The following is a 16,410-nucleotide window of genomic DNA, read 5'->3' as shown; positions in this document are numbered from 1 at the left end:
CGGGGTCAGTGTCCAGCAGCTCTCAGCCTGAATGTTCTGCTCCCTGTGATGCTGGGTCTCTAATAGACCCGCTGCTGGCTGCACACAATGGGGAGGGAGGGGGTGGGTGGGGGGCTCCTTTACATCACAATACAGGAGGTCTCCTGTCTCCTCCCACATTAACCCTTCCCTGTGTGGGGCCCCTGAACTGGGCAGTGGCCCCCGCCTGGGTGTAGGGATCAGGTCCCTATTTATTAATGAGATGTTATTATCGCGCCCCCCCCAGGCGGTAATTCCCCGATGTAATGTGATAATCTGCCTTTATCGCCGGAGATTCGCTTTATTCGTTCTTATACCGCAGAATCCGATTATCGGTAAATAACCAGGAAATCGTTACTGACTCTGTGCATTCACGGAATTATCTGTCACTTACATCGGATACAGATAATATAATGTCCGCATGGTCAGTACATGGGGATAACCCTGCAGTGATCACAGAGGAATCCCGAGGTCTCATCTCAGATATCATAATATCATATATCGCACTCCGATATGTGTAGGATCATTAGCGAATCGATATTCCTAGATAGAGAGATACGGAGGCTGCAATCTAACGATTATCGCTGGGTATAATTACCGGGAACATCTGGGGGTGATGTCTCTTCTCTATGAACCATATATCTGTGTGTGTGTGTAATACATATATTTCCAAAACCAAAAACAACTGCTGTGGGTGCCTCCTGGCACAGTAGGATATGAATCGGTATAGAAATCATACAGCGGCACTCCACAGACAAATTCAAAGGCACCTGTACACCTTGATAAAGGGGCATCCATCCCCCGAAACGTTGGGACACTTATAAAGCACCTTTGAATTTGTCTGTGGAGTGCCGCTGTATGATTTCTATACCGATTTATATATATATATATATATATATATATATATATATATATATATATATATATATATATACACACACACACTCATCACCTGTATATAATCTATATACCTGCCGCCAGTATACTCTATAACCAGCTGTACATGTGTGTATAATAATCATCTGTATACAGTACACAGAGCTGCCGCCAGTATACTCTGTACATGTGTGTATAATAATCAGCTGTATATAACCCATATACCTGCCGCCAGTATACTCTATAATCAGCTGTACATGTGTGTATAATAATCATCTGTATATATTACACAGAGCTGCCGCCAGTATACTCTATAATCAGCTGTACATGTGTGTATAATAATCATCTGTATATAGTACACAGACCTGCCGCCAGTATACTCTATAATCAGCTGTACATGTGTGTATAATAATCATCTGTATATAACCCATATACCTGCCGCCAGTATACTCTATAATCAGCTGTACATGTGTATATAATAATCATCTGTATATATCACACAGAGCTGCCGTCAGTATACTCTATAATCAGCTGTACATGTGTGTATAATAATCATCTGTATATAGTACACAGAGCTGCCGCCAGTATACTCTACAATCAGCTGTACATGTGTGTATAATAATCATCTGTATATAACCCATATACCTGCCGTCAGTATACTCTATAATCAGCTGTACATGTGTGTATAATAATCATCTGTATATATTACACAGAGCTGCCGCCAGTATACTCTATAATCAGCTGTACGTGTGTGTATAATAATAATCTGTATATATTACACAGAGCTGCCGTCAGTATACTCTATAACCAGCTCTACATGTGTGTATACTAATCAGCTGTATATATTACACAGACCTGCCGCCAGTATACTCTACAATCAGCTGTACATGTGTGTATAATAATCAGCTGTATATAACCCATAAACCTGCCGCCAGTATACTCTATAATCAGCTGTACATATGTGTGTATAATAATCAGCTGTACATATTACACAGAGCTGCCGCCAGTATACTCTATAATCAGCTGTATATAACCCATATACCTGCCGTCAGTATACTCTATAATCAGCTGTACATGTGTGTATAATAATCATCTGTATATAACCCATATACCTGCCGCCAGTATACTCTATAATCAGCTGTACATGTGTGTTTAATAATCATCTGTATATATTACACAGAGCTGCCGCCAGTATACTCTATAATCAGCTGTACATGTGTGTATAATAATCATCTGTATATAACCCATATACCTGCCGCCAGTATACTCTATAATCAGCTGTACATGTGTATAATAATCATCTGTATATATTACACAGATCTGCCGTCAGTATACTCTATAACCAGCTGTACATGTGTGTATAATAATCATCTGTATATAGTACACAGAGCTGCCGCCAGTATACTCTATAATCAGCTGTACATGTGTGTATAATAATCATATGTATATATTACAGAGAGCTGCCGCCAGTATACTCTATAATCAGCTGTACATGTATGTATAATAATCATCATCATCTGTATATAATACACAGAGCTGCCGCCGGTATACTCTACAATCAGATGTACATGTGTGTATAATAATCATCTGTATATAACCCATATACCTGCCGTCAGTATACTCTATAACCAGCTGTACATGTGTATAATAATCATCTGTATATATTACACAGAGCTGCCGTCAGTATACTCTATAACCAGCTCTACATGTGTGTATACTAATCAGCTGTATATATTACACAGAGCTGCCGTCAGTATACTCTATAACCAGCTCTACATGTGTGTATAATAATCAGCTGTATATAACCCATATACCTGCCGCCAGTATACTCTATAATCAGCTGTACATATGTGTGTATAATAATCAGCTGTACATATTACACAGAGCTGCCGCCAGTATACTCTATAATCAGCTGTATATAACCCATATACCTGCCGCCAGTATTCTCTACAATCAGCTGTACATGTGTGTATAATAATCAGCTGTATATATTACACAGAGCTGCCGCCAGTATACTCTATAACCAGCTGTACATGTGTATAATAATCAGCTGTATATAACCCATATACCTGCCGCCAGTATACTCTATAATCAGCTGTACGTGTGTGTATAATAATCATCTGTATATAGTACACAGACCTGCCGCCAGTATACTCTACAATCAGCTGTACATGTGTGTATAATAATCATCTGTATATAACCCATATACCTGCCCTCAGTATACTCTATAATCAGCTGTACATGTGTATATAATAATCATCTGTATATATTACACAGAGCTTCCGCCAGTATACTCTATAATCAGCTGTACATGTGTGTATAATAATCATCTGTATATAGTACACAGACCTGCCGCCAGTATACTCTACAATCAGCTGTATATAAACCGTATACCTGCCGCCAGTATACTCTATAACCAGCTGTACATGTGTGTATAATAATCATATGTATATATTACACAGAGCTGCCGCCAGTATACTCTATAATCAGCTGTACATGTGTGTATAATAATCATCTGTATATAGTACACAGAGCTGCCGTCAGTATACTCTATAACCAGCTGTACATGTGTGTATAATAATCATATGTATTACACAGAGCTGCCGCCAGTATACTCTATAATCAGCTGTACATGTGTGTATAATAATCATCTGTATATAGTACACAGAGCTGCCGTCAGTATACTCTATAATCAGCTGTACATGTGTGTATAATAATCATCTGTATATAGTACACAGAGCTGCCGTCAGTATACTCTATAACCAGCTGTACATGTGTGTATAATAATCATATGTATTACACAGAGCTGCCGCCAGTATACTCTATAACCAGCTGTACATGTGTGTATAATAATCAGCTGTATATATTACACAGAGCTGCCGCCAGTATACTCTATAACCAGCTGTACATGTGTGTATAATAATCAGCTGTATATATTACACAGAGCTGCCGCCAGTATACTCTATAACCAGCTGTACATGTGTGTATAATAATCATATGTATATATTACACAGAGCTGCCGCCAGTATACTCTATAACCAGCTGTACATGTGTGTATAATAATCAGCTGTATATATTACACAGAGCTGCCGCCAGTATACTCTATAACGAGCTGTACATGTGCGTATAATAATCATCTGTATATATTACACAGAGCTGCCCCCAGTATACTCTATAATCAGCTGTACATGTGTGTATAATAATCAGCTGTATATATTACACAGAGCTGCCGCCAGTATACTCTATAACCAGCTGTACATGTGTGTATAATAATCATCTGTATATATTAAACAGAGCTGCCGCCAGTATACTCTATAACCAGCTGTACATGTGTGTATAATGATCATATGTATATATTACACAGAGCTGCCGCCAGTATACTCTATAACCAGCTGTACATGTGTATAATAATCAGCTGTATATATTACACAGAGCTGGCGCCAGTATACTCTATAATCGCTGTACATGTGTGTATAATAATAATCATCCGTATATATTACACAGAGCTGCCGCCAGTATACTCTATAACCAGCTGTACATGTGTGTATAATAATCAGCTGTATATATTACACAGAGCTGCCGCCAGTATACTCTATAATCAGCTGTATATACTACACAGACCTGCCGCCAGTATACTCTATAACCAGCTGTACATGTGTGTATAATAATCATCTGTATATATTACACAGAGCTGCCGCCAGTATACTCTATAATCAGCTGTATATACTACACAGATCTGCCGCCAGTATACTCTATAACCAGCTCTACATGTGTGTATACTAATCAGCTGTATATATTACACAGATCTGCCGCCAGTATACTCTACAATCAGCTGTACATGTGTGTATAATAATCATCTGTATATAACCCATATACCTGCCGCCAGTATACTCTATAATCAGCTGTACATGTGTATATAATAATCATCTGTATATAGTACACAGAGCTGCCGCCAGTATACTCTATAATCAGCTGTACATGTGTGTATAATAATCAGCTGTATATAACCCATATACCTGCCGCCAGTATACTCTATAACCAGCTGTACATGTGTGTATTATAATCATCTGTATATAGTACACAGAGCTGCCGCTAGTATACTCTATAATCAGCTGTACGTGTGTGTATAATAATCAGCAGTATATATTACACAGAGCTGCCGTCAGTATACTCTATAATCAGCTGTATATACTACACAGACCTGCCGCCAGTATACTCTATAATCAGCTGTACATGTGTGTATAATAATCAGCTGTATATATTACACAGAGCTGCCGCCAGTATACTCTATAATCAGCTGTACATGTGTGTATAATAATCAGCTGTATATATTACACAGAGCTGCCGCCAGTATACTCTATAATCGCTGTACATGTGTGTATAATAATCATCTGTATATATTACACAGACCTGCCGCCAGTATACTCTATAATCAGCTGTATATACTACACAGACCTGCCGCCAGTATACTCTATAACCAGCTGTACATGTGTATATAATAATCATCTGTATATATTACACAGACCTGCCGCCAGTATACTCTATAATCAGCTGTACATGTGTATATAATAATCATCTGTATATAATACACAGACCTGCCGCGAGTATACTCTATAATCGCTGTACATGTGTGTATAATAATAATAATCATCTGTATATATTACACAGACCTGCCGCCAGTATACTCTATAACCAGCTGTACATGTGTGTATAATAATCAGCTGTATATATTACACAGAGCTGCCGCCAGTATACTTTATAATCAGCTGTACATGTGTGTATAATAATCATCTGTATATATTACACAGACCTGCCGCCAGTATACTCTATAATCAGCTGTACATGTATGTATAATAATCATCTGTATATATTACACAGAGCTGCCGCCAGTATACTCTATAATCACCTGTACGTGTGTGTATAATAATCATCTGTATATATTACACAGAGCTGCCGCCAGTATACTCTATAATCAGCTGTACGTGTGTGTATAATAATCAGCTGTATATATTACACAGACCTGCCGCCAGTATACTCTATAATCAGCTGTACATGTGTGTATAATAATCATCTGTATATATTAAACAGAGCTGCCGCCAGTATACTCTATAATCAGCTGTACATGTGTGTATAATAATCATCTGTATATATTACACAGAGCTGCCGCCAGTATACTCTATAATCAGCTGTACATGTGTGTATAATAATCATCTGTATATATTACACAGAGCTGCCGCCAGTATACTCTATAATCAGCTGTATATAAGATCCTATGTTCTGTCAGATTTCGTTAGTTTGGCTCTTGGGGTCGGTTAGAAATACAATTATAATATATTACATTATACAGCAAGTTATTATATGGTACGGCATTATATACCACATGCGCATATATATATATATATATATATATATATATATATATATATATATATATATATATATATATATATATATATATATATATATATATATATATATATATATATATATATATATATATATATATATATATACGGCACACTGCATTATATACCACATGCGCATATATATATATATATATATATATATATATATATATATATATATATATATATATATATATATACGGCACACTGCATTATATACCACATGCGTATATATATATATATATATATATATATATATATATATATATATATATATATATATGAATATATATGTACAATGCATATATAACGGATTAGGCAGATATGAGGCAGATATACTGATGCAGGTAATACAAATACATGGGTTATAGCTTATATATGCCGAGCACTGATCAGATCCAGGTGTGTAATATATATATGCAGTATCTCCTGCATGTAATACTACTGAGTAGTGTTATAATATAATCACTGTATTAATATCTTCTGTGCTAGTTATATAGATATAATGTGTGTGCGTGTATATATCTGTGTGTGTGTGTGTGTTAGTGTTATGTGCCCCCATGCACAGCCCATGCAGGACTGCGGGTACAATCCTCCCGGTTATCGCACACATTATTCTGTATTGGTGCAATATTCCTGCTGCACGAGATATATATATCATAGCCAGGTGTCACAGTGTAGTGAGTCCGCTGTATTCATTACAGCTGTGCAGGGGTTACTTACTATCCCCAGTCATTACCATATAATTAGCGGCTTCGGAGAATCTGCGGATTTAAAGGGCCAGAGCCCAGAATTCTGTCTGCTGGGATTACTGCTTGCTGCATGCTTGCCTGCCTGACCCCCTCCAGGAGGACACAATGCTCTACTCCTGGGCTTCCCTGGTAATGTAGGATTGCCAGCACCTGTGGTGACACCTTTCTTATCAGTTACCTAGCTCCCCACAGGTGCTGGCAATCATACATTATCCATACCTCCCAGCATGCCCCTCTCCAGGAGGACACAATGCTCTGTTCCTGGGCTTCCCTGGTAATGTATGATTGCCAGCACCTGGGGTTATACCTTTCTTATCAGTTACCCAGCTCCCCAGAGCTGCTGGCAATCATACATTACCCATACCTCCCAGCATGCCCCTATCCAGGAGGACACAATGCTCTGCTCCTGGGCTTCCCTGGTAATGTATGATTGCCAGCACCTGTGGTGACACCTTTCTTATCAGTTACCTAGCTCCTCACAGGTGCTGGCAATCCTACATTATCCATACCTCCCAGCATGCCCCTCTCCAGGAGGACACAATGCTCTGTTCCTGGACTTCCCTGGTAATGTATGATTGCCAGCACCTGTGGTGACACCTTTCTTATCAGTTACCTAGCTCCCCACAGGTGCTGGCAATCCTACATTATCCATACCTCCCAGCATGCCCCTCTCCAGGAGGACACAATGCTCTGTTCCTGGACTTCCCTGGTAATGTATGATTGCCAGCACCTGTGGTGACACCTTTCTTATCAGTTACCTAGCTCCCCACAGGTGCTGGCAATCATACATTATCCATACCTCCCAGCATGCCCCTCTCCAGGAGGACACAATGCTCTGTTCCTGGGCTTCCCTGGTAATGTATGATTGCCAGCACCTGTGGTGACACCTTTCTTATCAGTTACCTAGCTCCTCACAGGTGCTGGCAATCCTACATAATCCATACCTCCCAGCATGCCCCTCTCCAGGAGGACACAATGCTCTGTTTAATCCATACCTCCCAGCATGCCCCTCTCCAGGAGGACACAATGCTCTGTTCCTGGACTTCCCTGGTAATGTATGATTGATAGCACCTGTGGTGACACCTTTCTTATCAGTTACCTAGCTCCCCACAGGTGCTGGCAATCATACATTATCCATACCTCCCAGCATGCCCCTCTCCAGGAGGACACAATGCTCTGTTCCTGGGCTTCCCTGGTAATGTATGATTGCCAGCACCTGTGGTGACACCTTTCTTATCAGTTACCTAGCTCCCCACAGGTGCTGGCAATCATACATTATCCATACCTCCCAGCATGCCCCTCTCCAGGAGGACACAATGCGCTGCTCCTGGGCTTCCCTGGTAATGTATGATTGCCAGCACCTGTGGTGAAACCTTTCTTATCAGTTACCTAGCTCCCCACAGGTGCTGGCAATCCTACATTATCCATACCTCCCAGCATGCCCCTCTCCAGGAGGACACAATGCTCTGTTCCTGGGCTTCCCTGGTAATGTATGATTGCCAGCACCTGTGGTGACACCTTTCTTATCAGTTACCTAGCTCCCCACTGGTGGTATTATAATGCCAGGCCTACACAGGAGAAGCGACCACCGGGGGGCTGTATAGCGTTAATGACATCCCAGCATCACTGGTGTCCTCATAGTGCTCTCTGTATCAGTACAAGCACTTCTATGCCAGCAATATATTATGTTGCTGTGATATTACTGCTAGACAGAGTATATTGTATTATTATCCGTGACCTGGAGCTGCTGCCTCCTTGCAGGTCACCTGTAACAGTCCGGTTATTATCGGACACGCCGGCAGCTACCCGCGGGTCACCTGTAACAGTCCGGTTATTATCGGACACGCCGGCAGCTACCTGCGGATCACCTGTAACAGTCCGGTTATTATCGGACACGCCGGCAGCTACCTGCGGGTCACCTGTAACAGTCCGGTTATTATCGGACACGCCGGCAGCTACCTGCGGGTCACCTGTAACAGTCCGGTTATTATCGGACACGCCGGCAGCTACCTGCCGGTCACCTGTAACAGTCCGGTTATTATCGGACACGCCGGCAGCTACCTGCCGGTCACCTGTAACAGTCCGGTAATTATCAGACACGCCGGCAGCTACCTGCGGGTCACCTGTAACAGTCCGGTTATTATCGGACACGCCGGCAGCTACCTGCGGGTCACCTGTAAGAGTCCGGTTATTATCGGACACGCCGGCAGCTACCTGCCGGTCACCTGTAACAGTCCGGTTATTATCGGACACGCCGGCAGCTACCTGCCGGTCACCTGTAACAGTCCGGTTATTATCGGACACGCCGGCAGCTACCTGCCGGTCACCTGTAACAGTCCGGTAATTATCAGACACGCCGGCAGCTACCTGCCGGTCACCTGTAACAGTCCGGTTATTATCGGACACGCCGGCAGCTACCTGCCGGTCACCTGTAACAGTCCGGTAATTATCGGACACGCCGGCAGCTACCTGCGGGTCACCTGTAACAGTCCGGTTATTATCGGACACGCCGGCAGCTACCTGCGGGTCACCTGTAAGAGTCCGGTTATTATCGGACACGCCGGCAGCTACCTGCCGGTCACCTGTAACAGTCCGGTTATTATCGGACACGCCGGCAGCTACCTGCCGGTCACCTGTAACAGTCCGGTTATTATCGGACACGCCGGCAGCTACCTGCCGGTCACCTGTAACAGTCCGGTAATTATCGGACACGCCGGCAGCTACCTGCGGGTCACCTGTAACAGTCCGGTTATTATCGGACACGCCGGCAGCTACCTGCGGGTGACCTGTAACAGTCCGGTTATTATCGGACACGCCGGCAGCTACCTGCGGGTCACCTGTAACAGTCCGGTTATTATCGGACACGCCGGCAGCTACCTGCGGGTGACCTGTAACAGTCCGGTTATTATCGGACACGCCGGCAGCTACCTGCCGGTCACCTGTAACAGTCCGGTTATTATCGGACACGCCGGCAGCTACCTGCGGGTCACCTGTAACAGTCCGGTTATTATCAGACACGCCGGCAGCTACCTGCGGACTATTACAGGTCATCCGCAGGTTGCTGCCGGCATGTCCAATAATATCCGGACTATTACATGTAACACAGGCAGTAACAATCACCCGTACAGGTAACACAGGCAGCAACACTCACCCGCGCAGGTAACACAGGCAGTAACAATCACCCGTACAGGTAACACAGGCAGCAACACTCACCCGTGCAGGTAACACAGGCAGCAACACTCACCCGCACAGGTAACACAGGCAGCAACACTCACCCCCGCAGGTAACACAGGCAGTAACACTCACCCCTGCAGGTAACACAGGCAGTAACACTCACCCGTACAGGTAACATAGTCAGTAGCACTCACCTGTACAGGTAACATAGTCAGTAGCAATTACCTGTGCAGGTAACACAGGCAGTAGCACTCACCTGTACAGGTAACACAGACAGTAGCACTCACCTGTACAGGTAACATAGTCAGTAGCACTCACCTGCACAGGTAACACAGGCAGTAGCACTCACCTGCGCAGGTAACACAGGCAGTAGCACTCACCTGCGTAGGTAACACAGGCAGTAGCACTCACATGTACAGGTAACACAGGCAGTAACACTCACCTGTACAGGTAACACAGACAGTAGCACTCACCTGTGCAGGTAACACAGGCAGTAACACTCACCCGTACAGGTAACACAGTCAGTAGCACTTACCTGCACAGGTAACACAGTCAGTAGCACTCACCTGAACAGGTAACACAGGCAGTAACACTCACCCGTGCAGGTAACACAGGCAGCAGCACTCACCCGTACAGGTAACACAGGCAGCAACACTCACCTGTACAGGTAACACAGGCAGTAGCACTCACCTGTACAGGTAACACAGGCAGTAGCACTCACCTGTACAGGTAACACAGGCAGTAGCACTCACGTGTACAGGTAACACAGGCAGTGGCACTCACCTGTTCAGGTAACACAGGCAGTAGCACTCACCTGTACAGGTAACACAGGCAGTAGCACTCACCTGTACAGGTAACACAGGCAGTAACACTCACCTGTACAGGTAACACAGACAGTAGCACTCACCTGTACAGGTAACACAGGCAGTAACACTCACCTGTACAGGTAACACAGACAGTAGCACTCACATGTAGAGGTAACACAGGCAGTGGCACTCACCTGTTCAGGTAACACAGGCAGTAGCACTCACCTGTACAGGTAACACAGGCAGTAGCACTCACCTGTACAGGTAACACAGGCAGTAACACTCACCTGTACAGGTAACACAGACAGTAGCACTCACCTGTACAGGTAACACAGGCAGTAACACTCACCTGTACAGGTAACACAGGCAGTAACACTCACCTGTGCAGGTAACACAGGCAGTAACACTCACATGTAGAGGTAACACAGGCAGTAACACTCACCCGTACAGGTAACACAGGCAGTAACACTCACCTGTACAGGTAACACAGACAGTAGCACTCACCTGTACAGGTAACACAGACAGTAGCACTCACATGTAGAGGTAACACAGGCAGCAGCTACAGGGACTTCGGAACATCTGCTGCTGATCTGTGATAACTAGAGGACTGAGGTGATGTCTGGGGCAGGTGCAGATGACTGAGGTGATGTCTGGGGCAGGTGCAGATGACTGAGGTGATGTCTGGGGCAGGTGCAGATGACTGAGGTGATGTCTGGGGCAGGTGCAGATGACTGAGGTGATGTCTGGGGCAGGTGCAGAGGACTGAGGTGATGTCTGGGCAGGTGCAGATGACTGAGGTGATGTCTGGGGCAGGTGCAGATGACTGAGGTGATGTCTGGGGCAGGTGCAGATGACTGAGGTGATGTCTGGGGCAGGTGCAGGTGACAGCGGTGATGTCTGGGGCAGGAGACGCAGGTGCAGATGACTGCAGTGATGTCTGGGGCAGGTGACGCAGGTGCAGGTGACTGTGGTGATCATTCAGGTGCAGGTGACTGTGGTGTATCAATTATCCAGAACATTGTATAACAGAAGACAAGGTGGTTGGGGATAGTGGTGTCCCCAGGGGGTGTGGGCCGCTTCCAGGTGTCACCCCTCCCGTCGGACGATACCCCTTACATAGGGGCCCATTTATCAAGCAAGTGATTTGTGGCTCAGGGGCACATTTATCAACCTACAGTGATGCCGGCGTGGGCGCATTGCGGTATCATGTGATACCGCAGGGATGTATTATTAGAAGGGCGCAGGGACAGGTCTCCGAAAGGAGCTCGTCCCTGCGAAGCCCTGACCCGGAAGCCAGGGGGTCTGTGCATGCGCGGTTATGCGCTGACTCCCGCCGACCCCTGTGACCGCACTGCCCCTCTCGGCAGTGCGATCCCGCAGAATGGCGATAGCCCAGATATGCGAAGCCGGGCTGCCCGATGTTAATACATCGGGCAGCTTCGCATCCCCCATAGAAACCTATGGGGGATGCGGCCAGCGGCGGTGCAGGGGGGATCGCAGCAGGGATCAGAGATTCCTGCTGCGGTCCCCCTTTGATACATTTAGGGGATACTTAATATTTGCGGCTAACCCCCGAAAACGGGTGTTTTCAGGGATTTATCCGCAAATATGGTTTGATAAATGGGCCCCTTAGTCCCTGAAAACGGGTAACAGCAAATATTAAGTATCATTGAAATGTATTAAAGGGGACCACAGCAGGAATCTCCGATCCGTGCTGCGATCCCCCCTGCACCGCCGCCGGCCGCATCCCCCATAGGTTTCTATGGGGGATGCGAAGCTGCCCGGTTTCGCATCCCTGGGCTATCGCCATTCTGGGATGGCGATAGCCCATTGTAGCCTATGGCTTCACATCGCACTGCCCGAGAGGCAGTGCGGTCAGCGGGGTCGCGGGGGGGTCAGCGCATGCGCAGACCCCCTGCCTTCCGGCTCCAGGCATCGCAGGGACAGGCTCCTTTCAGATAATACATTCCGGTGATATGATCGCATTTTACAATGCGATCCTGGGCGGTAATATTCTTAATGAGTTGGTCTTCTAGGTGCCTGTGACGTTGCATCTGACTGCGCTCAATCCCAGATGACATAACGAGAGGATAACGGTGACTTGTATGTATACGCGAACGCGATGTGGGACTGTGGTGATCGGAGTTATTCCGATAAATCACTGATGTATTATGTAATAACACAGATCCCACGTGCACAGTGAATCACTATCTCCAGGCTTAGTGCATCTGCCCCTACATCTTTCTGCACTGGACGCTAAAGAGGAGGTGTCCCCATGGACGCTACGCACGGATCTCCTCCTCACTTATACGCCGCTGTGAGAAGGGATGTGATGTGCACATGGGCCCCTAGTTCCAGGAGGGGCCACCTATTAATTTACACTCTGCTCCTTGTCGTCCCAGCGCCGACAGCACTGTGTCAAAAATCACTGGGAAAAAGGCCGCAACGCCAATCTTCTGGTGGTTTGCACTATAGAGTTGTCCTCGGGAATGCAGGACCATGTACCCTGAGACCTGCGCAGTAGTCACAATGCCTGTATAAGACCTAAGGTTATCCAGCTCCAGTGGGAACTACAAGTCCCAGCAAATGTTGCCATGCTTGTCCCTGGCTTTGGCTGTCAGGGCATGCTGGAACTTGTAGTCCCACCCCTGACCTGCGTGTAGTATCAGCGAGGCGGCTGTCAGGGCATGCTGGAACTTGTAGTTCCACCCCTGACCTTCATGTAGTAACAGCAAGGTGGCTGTTAGGTCATGCTGGAACTTGTAGTCCCACCGCTGACCTGCGTGTAGTATCAGCGAGGCGGCTGTCAGGGCATGCTGGAACTTGTAGTCCCACCCCTGACCTGCGTGTTGTATCAGTGAGGTGGCTGTCAGGGCATGCTGGAACTTGTAGTCCCACCGCTGACCTGCGTGTAGTATCAGTGAGGTGGCTGTCAGGGCATGCTGGAACTTGTAGTCCTACCGCTGACCTGCGTGTAGTATCAGCGAGGCGGCTGTCAGGGCATGCTGGAACTTGTAGTCCCACCCCTGACCTGCGTGTAGTATCAGTGAGGCGGCTGTCAGGGCATGCTGGAACTTGTAGTCCCACCCCTGACCTGCGTGTAGTATCAGTGAGGTGGCTGTCAGGGCATGCTGGAACTTGTAGTCCCACCGCTGACCTGCGTGTAGTATCAGTGAGGTGGCGGTCAGGGAATGCTGGAACTTGTAGTCCCACCCCTGACCTGCGTGTAGTATCAGTGAGGTGGCTGTCAGTGCATGCTGGAACTTGTAGTCCCACCGCTGACCTGCGTGTAGTATCAGTGAGGTGGCTGTCAGTGCATGCTGGAACTTGTAGTCCCACCCCTGACCTGCGTGCAGTATCAGTGAGGTGGCTGTCAGTGCATGCTGGAACTTGTAGTCCCACCGCTGACCTGCGTGTAGTATCAGCGAGGCGGCTGTCAGGGCATGCTGGAACTTGTAGTCCCACCGCTGACCTGCGTGTAGTATCAGTGAGGTGGCTGTCAGGGCATGCTGGAACTTGTAGTCCCACCCCTGACCTGCGTGTAGTATCAGCGAGGTGGCTGTCAGTTCATGCTGGAACTTGTAGTCCCACCCCTGACCTGCGTGTAGTATCAGCGAGGCGGCTGTCAGGGCATGCTGGAACTTGTAGTCCCACCGCTGACCTGCGTGTAGTATCAGTGAGGTGGCTGTCAGTGCATGCTGGAACTTGTAGTCCCACCCCTGACCTGCGTGCAGTATCATTGAGGTGGCTGTCAGGGCATGCTGGAACTTGTAGTCCCACCCCTGACCTGCGTGTAGTGTCAGTGAGGTGGCTGTCAGGGCATGCTGGAACTTGTAGTCCCACCCCTGACCTGCGTGCAGTATCAGTGAGGTGGCTGTCAGTGCATGCTGGAACTTGTAGTCCCACCCCTGACCTGCGTGTAGTATCAGTGAGGTGGCGGTCAGGGAATGCTGGAACTTGTAGTCCCACCCCTGACCTGCATGTAGTATCAGTGAGGTGGCTGTCAGTGCATGCTGGAACTTGTAGTCCCACCGCTGACCTGCATGTAGTATCAGTGAGGTGGCTGTCAGTGCATGCTGGAACTTGTAGTCCCACCGCTGACCTGCGTGTAGTATCAGTGAGGTGGCTGTCAGTGCATGCTGGAACTTGTAGTCCCACCCCTGACCTGCGTGCAGTATCAGTGAGGTGGCTGTCAGTGCATGCTGGAACTTGTAGTCCCACCGCTGACCTGCGTGTAGTATCAGCGAGGCGGCTGTCAGGGCATGCTGGAATTTGTAGTCCCACCGCTGACCTGCGTGTAGTATCAGTGAGGTGGCTGTCAGGGCATCCTGGAACTTGTAGTCCCACCCCTGACCTGCGTGTAGTATCAGTGAGGTGGCTGTCAGTGCATGCTGGAACTTGTAGTCCCACCCCTGACCTGCGTGTAGTATCAGTGAGGTGGCTGTCAGGGCATGCTGGAACTTGTAGTCCCACCCCTGACCTGCGTGCAGTATCAGTGAGGTGGCTGTCAGTGCATGCTGGAACTTGTAGTCCCACCGCTGACCTGCGTGTAGTATCAGCGAGGCGGCTGTCAGGGCATGCTGGAATATGTAGTCCCACCGCTGACCTGCGTGTAGTATCAGTGAGGTGGCTGTCAGGGCATGCTGGAACTTGTAGTCCCACCCCTGACCTGCGTGTAGTATCAGTGAGGTGGCTGTCAGGGCATGCTGGAACTTGTAGTCCCACCCCTGACCTGCGTGTAGTATCAGTGAGGTGGCCGTCAGGGCATGCTGGAACTTGTAGTCCCACCCCTGACCTGCGTGTAGTATCAGTGAGGTGGCTGTCAGGGTATGCTGGAACTTGTAGTCCCACCCCTGACCTGCGTGTAGTATCAGTGAGGTGGCTGTCAGTGCATGCTGGAACTTGTAGTCCCACCCCTGACCTGCGTGCAGTATCAGTGAGGTGGCTGTGAAGTGGCCGCACAGGAACCACATGTAGTCCCCCAGTGATCCCCTATTGTACCCCCCCCCCAATACTCAGGGGCTTGTTTATCCAGACGCCATGAATGGGATGAGGCCTCGTTAGATCCCCGCTGGGCGGCAGTGAATGCCAGGTCCCGGTGACACCACATCACAGGGACTCTCACAGCTAAACCACTTTAGAAGATAAACACTTTCCCTGAAACGGATTTAAAAGTCTAATTGCTACAGAAATGTCCTCTTCCATTGTCATCCCCTATTCATGTGCAGGGGCTTATCCCCACCGTAATCACCCCTTTGTGCAGGGGAGACCCACCATACACAGGCTGGCAGATAGATAGTTAATTTATTATTATTAACAGTGTTATGCTGGGTACACAACAGAACAACAAGGGCCCAATCCCATCAATCTAGATCCAAT

The sequence above is a fragment of the Crinia signifera genome, chromosome 2 (assembly GCF_055691185.1).
Source record: "Crinia signifera chromosome 2, ASM5569118v1, whole genome shotgun sequence".
Lineage (NCBI taxonomy): Eukaryota > Metazoa > Chordata > Amphibia > Anura > Myobatrachidae > Crinia > Crinia signifera.
Note: the sequence above shows the minus strand (reverse complement) of the source record.